Raw genomic sequence first — 8,155 nt, 5'->3', positions numbered from 1 at the left:
TCTCTTCTCTCTCTGGTTCCCGTCTGTCCTCTTCTCTCTATGGATGCCCTTCTGTCCTCTCTTATATCTGGATGACCTTCTGTTCTCTTCTCTCTCAGGAAGGGCTTCTGTTTCTCCTCTCTCTGGATGCCCTTCTCTTCTCTCCTCTCTCTAGATGCCCTTCTGTACTTTCTTCTCTCTGGATGCCGCTCTGTTCTCTCATCTCTCTGGATGCCCTTCTGTGCTCTCCTCTCTCTGGATGCTCTTCTGTCCTCTCCTCTCTCTGGATACCCTTCTGTCTTCTCTGCTTTCTGGATGCCCTTCTGTTCTCCCCTCTCTGTGGATGTGTTTCTGTTCTCCTCTCTCAATGGCCTTCTCTTCTCTCCTCTCTCTGGATGCCCTTCTGAACACTCCTCTCCATGAATGCCCTTCTGTCTTCTCCTCTCTCTGGATGCCCTTATTAATTCTCCTCTCTTGCATGCCCTTATTTCGTCACCTCTCTCTGGATGCCCTTCTGTCTTCTCCTCTCTCTGGATACCCTTCTGTTCTCTCCTCTCACTGGATGCCCTTCTGTCCTCTATTATTTCTGGATTCCTCTTTGTTCTCTTGTCTCTCTGGATGCCACTCTGTGCTCTCCTCTCTCCGGATGCCCTTCTGTCCTCTCCTCTCTCTGGATGCCCTTCTGTTCACTCCTCTCTCTGGATGCCCTTCTGTTCTCACCTCTCTCTGAATGTCCTTCTGTCCTCTCCTCTCTATTGATGCTCTTCTGTCTTCTCCTCTCTCTGGATGCACTTTTTTCTCTGCTCTCTCAGGATTCTGTTCTGCCCTCTCCTCACTCTGGATTCCCTTCTGTCTTCTCCTCTCTCTTGTTGCCCTTCTGTTCTTTCCTCTTTCTGGATGCCCTTCTATTCTCTTGTCTCTCCGGATGCTCTTGTGCTCTCTCCTCTCCTGGATGCCCTTCTGCTCTCTCCTCTCTCTGAATGCCCTTTTGTTGTTTCCTCTCTTTGGATTCTCTTCTGTCTCCTTCTGTCTCTGGATGCCCTTCTGTTCTCTCCTCTCTCTAGATGGCTTTCTGTTCTTTTCTCCATCTAGATGCCCTTCTGTCTTCTCCTCTTTCTGTATGGCTTTCTTTACTCTTTTCTCCGAATGTCCTTCTGACCTCTTCTCTCTCTTGTTTCCCTTCTTTTCTCTTCTCTCTGGAGGCCCTTCTGTCAACTCCTCTCTCTGGAAGCCTTTCTCTCTTCTCCTATCTCCCAATGCCCTTCTGTCTCACCCTATTTCTGGAAATCCTTCTGTTCTCTACTCTCTCTACATGCCCTTCTGTTCTTTATCCTCTCTGGATGCCCATATGTCCTCTCCTATCTCTGGATGTTCTTCTGTCTTCTCCGCTCTCGGGATACCGTTCTATTCTCTACTCTCCATGGATGCACTTCTGTCTTCTCTGCACTCTGGATGCCCTTCAGTTCTCCCCTACCTGTGGATGTGTTTCTGTCTTCTCCTCTCTCTGGATGCCCTTCTGTTCTCTCCTCACTCTGGATGCCCTTCTGACCTCTCTTCTCCATGAATGCCATTTGTCTTCTCTTCTCTCTGGTTGGCTTTCTGTTCTCTCCTCTCTCTGGATCCCTTCTGTCTTCTCCTCCCTCTTGATGCCCTTCTGTTCTCTCCTCTCTCTGGATTCCCTTTTTGTCTTCTCCTTTCGCTGCATGCCCTTCTCTTCTATCCTTGCTCTAGATGCCCTTCTGTTCTCTATTCTCTCTGGATGCCCTTCTGTGCTCTCCTCTCTCTGGATGCCCTTCTGTATTCTCCTAGCACTTTATCACCTTCTGTCTTCTCCTCTCTCACTATGCCCTTCTGTTCTCTCGTCTCTTCGGCTTCCCTTTTCTTCTTCTCCTTTTTCTGGATGCCCTTCTATTCTCTCCTCTCTCCGGATGTCATTCTGTCTTCTCCTCTCTTTGGATGCATTTCTGCTCTCTCCTCTCTCTGGATGCCCTTCTGCTCTCTCCTCTCTCCAGATGCCCTACTGTCTTCTCCTCTCTCTGGATGCAGTTTGATCCTCTCCTCTCTCTGAATGCCCTTCTGTCTTCTCCTTTCTTTGGATGCATTTCTGTTCTCTTCCCTCTCCGAATGCCCTTGTGTTCTCTCCTCTCTCTGGATTCGCTCTGTATTCTCCTTCTCTGGATGCCCTTCTGTTCTCTCCTCTTTCTGTATGCTCTTCTGTTCTCTCCTCTATCTACATGCCCTTCTGTCATCTCCTCTCTCTGTATGGCCTTCTGTACTACTTTATGTGGATGCCCTTCTTTGCTCTACTTTCTCTGGATTCCCTTCTGCTCTTTCCTCTCTCTCGGTGCCCATCTCTTCTCTCCTCTCTCTGGATGCCCTACTGTCTTCTTCTCTCTCTGGATGCCCTTCTGTATTTTCCTCTCTCTGGATTCCTTTCTGTCTTCTCCTGTCTTTGGATGCCCTTCTGTTTCCTCCTCTTTCTGGATGCCCTTCTATTCTCTCCTCTCTCCGGATGCCCTTCAGTCTTCTCCTCTCTCTGGATGCCCTTCTGCACTCTCCTCTCTCTGGATGCCCTACCATTATCTCCTCACTCTAGATTCCCTTCTATTTTCTCCCCTCTCTGGATGCCCGAAAATTTTCACCTAACTCTGGATATCCTTGTGTCTTCTCTTCTCTCTAGATGCCCTTCTGTTCTCCACTCACTCCAGATGCCATTCTGTCTTCTCCTCTCTCTGGATGCCTTTCTGCACTCTCCTCTCTCTGGATCCCCTCCTGTCTTCTCCTCTCTCTGGATGCCTTTCTGCTCTCTCCTCTCTCTGGATTTCCTTCTGTTCTCTGCTCTCTCTGGATTTTCTTCTGTCTTCTCCTCTCTCTGGACGCCGTTCTATCCTCTCCTCACTCTGCATGCCCTTCTGTCTTCTCCTCTTTCTGGATGCCCTTCTGTTCTCTCCTCTCTGTGGATGCCCTTCTGTCTTCTTCTCTCTCCAGATGCACTTCTGATCATTCCTCTCTCTGGATGCCCTTCTTCCCTCTCCTCTCTCTGGATGCCCTTCTGTCTTCTCCTACCTCTGGATGCCCTATTGTCCTCTCCTCTCTCTGGATCTCCGTCTGTCTTCTCTTTTCTCCCTATGCCCTTCTGTTTTCTCATCACTGCGGCTTCCCTTCTGTCTTCTCCTCTCTCTGGATGCCCTTCTGCTCTCTTCTCTCTCTAGATGCCCTTCTGTTCTCTCCTCTCACCGGATGCCCTTCTGTCTTCTCCTTTCTCTGGATGCCCTTCTGCTCTCTCCTCTCTCTGGATGCCCTTCTGTCTTCTACACTCTCTGGATACCCTTCTGTTCTCTCCTCTATCTAGATGCCCTTCTGTCTTCTCCTTTCTCTGTATGGCCTTCTTTACTCTTTTCTGTGGATGCCCTTCTGCCCTCTCCTCTCTCTGGATGCCCTTCTTTTCTCTCTTGTATTTGGAGGTGATTCTGTCCTCTCCTATCTATGGATGCCCTTCTGTCTTCTCATATCTCCCAATGCCCTTCTGTCTTCTCTTTTTGGATAACCTTCTGTTATCTGCTCTCTCTACATGCCCTTCTGTCCTCTATTCTCTCTGGATGTCCTTATGTTCTCTCCTCTATCTGGATGTTCTTCTGTTTTCTCCTCTCTCTGCATACTGTTCTATTCTCTACTCTACCTGGATGCCCTTCTGTCTTCTCTACTCTCTGGATGCCCTTCTTTACTCTCCTCTGTGTGAATGTGTTTCTGTCTTCTCCTCTCTCTGGTTGCCCTTTCTTCTCTCCTCTCTCAGGATGCCCTTTCTTCTCTCCTCTCTCGGGATGCCCTTCTTCACTCTCCTCTCTCTGGATGCACTTCTGTCTTCTCCTCCCTCTGGATGCCTTTCTGTCCTCTCCTCTCTCCGATGCCCTTCTTTTATCTCGTCTCTCCAGCTTCCCTTCTGTCTTCTCCTTGCTCTGGATGCCCTTTGGTACTCTCCTCTCTCTGGATGCCCTTCTGTGTTCACCTCTCTCTGGATGCCCTTCGGCTCACTCCTCTCTCTGGAAGCCCTTCTGTTCTCTCTTCACTCCGAATGTTCTACTGTCTTCTCCTCTCTCTAGATGCACATCTGCTCTCTCCTCTCCCTGGATGCCCTTCTGTTTTCTCCTCTCTCTAGATATTCTTCTGTCTTCTCCTCTCTCTGGATGCCCTTCTGTTGTCTCCTCTCTCTGGATGCCCTTCTGTCTTCTCCTCTCTCCGGATGCCCTTCTGCTCTCTCCTCTCTCTGGATGCCCTTCTGTTTTCTCCTATCTCTGGATTCTCTTCGGTCTTCTCCTCTCTCTGGTGCCATTCTATCCTCTCCTCTCTCTGGATGCCCTTCAGTCATCTCCTCTCTCTGGATGACCTTCAGTCTAATCTCTCCCAATGCCCCTCTGTTTTCTCCACTCTCTGAATGACCTTCTGTCTTCTCATTCTCTGTATGCCCTTCTGTTCTCTCTTCTTCTGGATGCCCTTCTGTTCTCTCCTCTCTCTGGATTCCCTTCTGTCTTCTCCTTTTTCTCGATGCCCTTCTCTGTTCTCTTCTCAGCAGATGCCCTTTAGTCCTCTTCTTCTCTAGATGTACTTCACTCTTCTGCACTCTCTTGATGGGCTTGTTCTCTCCTCTTTCTGGGTTCTTTTGTGTTCCCTCATCTCTCAGGATGCGCTTCTGTTCTCTCTTCTCTCTGGATGCCCTTCTTTCTTCTCCTTTCTCTGGTTGCCCTTCTGTCCTCTCCTCTCTCTGGATGCCCTTCTGTTTTCTCCTTTCTCTGGTTTCTCTTCTGTTCTCTCCTCTCTCTGGATGCCCTTCTATTCTCTCCTCTCTCTAGATGTCCTTCTGTCCTCTATTCTCTCTGGATGCCTTTCTGTTCTCTTGTCTCTCTGTCTTTTCTTCTGTCTTCTCTATATCTGGATGCCCTTCTGTTCACTCCTCTATCCAGATGCCCTTCTGTCTTCTCCTTCCTCTGAATGCCCTTCTGCTCTCTCCTCTCTCTCTCTGGATGCCCTTTTGTTCTCTCCTCTCTCAGGATACCCTACTGTCTTCCCCTCTCTCTGGATGCCTTTATGCTCTCTCCTCTCTCTGGATGCCCTTCTGTTCTCTCCTCTCTCTGGATTAACTTCTGTCTTCTCCTCTCTCTTGATGCCCTTCTGTCTTCTCCTCTTTCTGGATGCCCTTCTGTTCTCTCCTCTCTGTGGATGCCCTTCTGTCTTCCTCTCTCTCCAGATGCACTTCTGATCATTCCTCTCTCTGGATGCCCTTCTTCCCTCTCCTCTCTCTGGATGCCCTTCTGTCTTCTCCTACCTCTGGATGCCCTATTGTCTTCTCCTCTCTCTGGATCTCCTTCTGTCTTCTCTTTTCTCCCTATGCCCTTCTGTTTTCTCGTCACTGCGGCTTCCCTTCTGTCTTCTCCTCTCTCTGTATGCCCTTCTGCTCTCTTCTCTCTCTAGATGCCCTTCTGTTCTCTCCTCTCACCGGATGCCCTTCTGTCTTCTCCTCTCTCTGGATGCCTTTCTGCTCTCTCCTCTTTCTGGATGCCCTTCTGTTTTCTCCTCTCTCTGGATGCCCTTCTGCTCTCTCCTCTCTCTGGATGCCCTTCTGTTTTCTCCTATCTCTGGATTCCCTTCGGTCTTCTCCTCTCTCTGGATGACGTTCTATCCTCTCCTCTCTCTGGATACCCTTCTGTCATCTCCTCTATCTGGATGACCTTCAGTCTTCTCTCTTCCGATGCCCTTCTGTTTTCTCCACTCTCCGAATAACCTTCTGTCTTCTCCTTCTCTCGATGCCCTTCTGTTCTCTCTTCTTTCTGGATGCCCTTCTGTTCTCTCCTCTCTCTGGATTCCCTTCTGTCTTCTCCTCTTTCTAGATGCCCTTCTCTGTTCTCCTCTCTCCGGATGCCCTTTAGTCCTCTTCTCTCTCTAGATGTCCTTCACTCTTCTGCTCACTCTGGATGGGCTTCTTTTCTCTCCTCTTTCTGTGTTCTCTCATCTCTCTGGATGCGCTTCTGTTCTGTATTCTCATTGGATTCCCTTCTGTCTTCTCCTTTCTCTAGTTGTCCTTCTGTTCTCTCATCTCACTGGATGCCATTCTCTTTTGTCTTCTCTATAGATGTCCTTCTGTCCTCTATTCTCTTTGGATGCCATTCTGTTCTCTTGTCTCTCTGAATGCCCGTCTGTGCTCTCCTCTCTCTGGATACCCTTCTGTATTCTTCTTTCTCCCTCTTCTTTTCTTTACTCTCGTCTCTCTCAATGCCCTTCGGTTTTCTCCACTCTCTGGATGCCCGACAATTTTCTCCTCACTCTGGATACCCTTCTGTCTTCTCCTCTCTCCCTATGCCATTTTGTTCTCTCATCTCTCCATCTTTACTTCTGTCTTCTCTTTCTCTGGATGTCCTTCTGTTCTCTCCTCTATCCGGATGCCCTTCTGTCTTCTCCTTCCTCTGAATGCCCTTCTGCTCTCTCCTCTCTCTGGATGCCCTTTTATTCTCTCCTCTCTCCGGATACTCTACTGTCTTCCCATCTCTCTGGATGCCCTTCTGCTCTCTCCTCTCTCTGGATGCCCTTCTGTTATCTCCTCTCTCTGGATTCCCTTCTGTCTTCTCCTCTCTCTTGATGCCCTTCTGTCTTCTCCTTTTTCTGGATGCCCTTCTGTTCTCTCCTCTGTGTGGATGCCCTTCTGTATACTCCTCTCTCTGGATGCACTTCTGATCTCTTCTATCTCTGGATGCCCTTCTGTCTTCTCCTACCTCTGGATGCCCTATTGTCCTCTCCTCTCTCTGGATCTCCTTCTGTCTTCTCTTTTCTCCCTATGCCCTTCTTTTTTCTCATCACTCCAGCTTCCCTTCTGCCTTCTTCTCTCTCAGGATTCCCTTCTGCTCTTTTCTCTCTTTAGATGCCCTTCTGTTCTCTCCTCTCACCGGATGCCCTTCTGTCTTCTCCTCTCTCTGGAAGCCCTTCTGCTCTCTCCTCTCTCTGGAAGCCCTTCTGTTCTCTCCTCTCTCTTGATGCCCTTCTGTTCTCTCCTCTCTCTTAATGCCCTTCTGTACTCTCCTCTTTGTGGATGCCCTTCTGTTTTTTTCCTCTCTCCTGATGCCCTTCTGCTCTCTCTTCTCTCTTAGTGCCCTACTGTATTCGCATTTCTCTGGATGCCCTTCTGTCTTCTCCTCTCTCTGGATGCACTTTGTTTTCTCCTCTCTCGGGATGCCCTTCTTCCCTCTCCTCTTTCTGGATGCCCTTCTGTCTTCTCTCATCCTATGCCCATCGTTTCTCTAGCCTCTCGGGCTTCCCTTCTGTTTTCTCCTCTCTCTGGATGCCCTGCTTTTCTCTCCTCTCACTAGATTCCCTTCTGTCCTCTATTCTTCCTGTATGCCTTTCTCTTCGCTTGTCTCTCTGGGTGCCCTTCTGTGCTCTCCTCTCTCTGGATGACCTTCTGTCCTCTCCTCTCTCTTGGTGCCATTTTATCTTCTCCTCTCTATCTATGCTCTTCTTTTCTCTCCTCTCTCCTGATGGCCTTCTGTTTTCACCTCTCCCTAAATGCCGATAATTTTTTTCCCACTCTGGATACCCATGTCTTCTCCTCTCTCTAGATGCCCTTCTGTTCTCTCATCTCACTGGATGCCATTCTGTCCTCTCCTCTCTCTGGATGCCCTTCTGTCCTCTTCTCTCTCTGGATGTCCTTCAGTCGTCTGCTGTCTCTGGATGGGCTTCTGTTCTCTCCTCTTTCTGGATTCTCTCATGTTCTCTCATCTCTCTGGATGCACTTCTGTTATCTCTTCTCAACATATCCTCTCTCTGGATTCCCTTCTGTCTTCTCCTCACTCTTTATGCCCTTCTGTACTCTCCTCTCTATGGATTCCCTTCTGTCTTCTCCTCTCTCTTGATGACATTCTGTCATCTCCTCTCTCTGGATGCGCTTCTATCTTCTCCTCTCTCCCGATGCCCTTCTCTTCTCTTCGGTCTTCTGATGCCCTTCTGTCTTCTCCTCTCTCTGGATGCCCTACAATACTCTCCTCACTATAGATTTCCTTCTGTCTTCTTTTGTTTTTGGATGCCCTTCTGTTCTGACCTCTTTCTGGATGCCGTTCTGTTCTCTCATCTATCTAGATGCCCTTCTGTCTTCTCCTCTCTCTGTATGGCCTTCTTTACTCTTTTCTGTGGATGC

Source organism: Arvicanthis niloticus, chromosome 1 (genome assembly GCF_011762505.2).
Source record: "Arvicanthis niloticus isolate mArvNil1 chromosome 1, mArvNil1.pat.X, whole genome shotgun sequence".
Classification (NCBI taxonomy): domain Eukaryota; kingdom Metazoa; phylum Chordata; class Mammalia; order Rodentia; family Muridae; genus Arvicanthis; species Arvicanthis niloticus.
The sequence above is the reverse complement of the archived record's forward strand: the minus strand, read 5'-3'. Positions refer to the sequence as shown.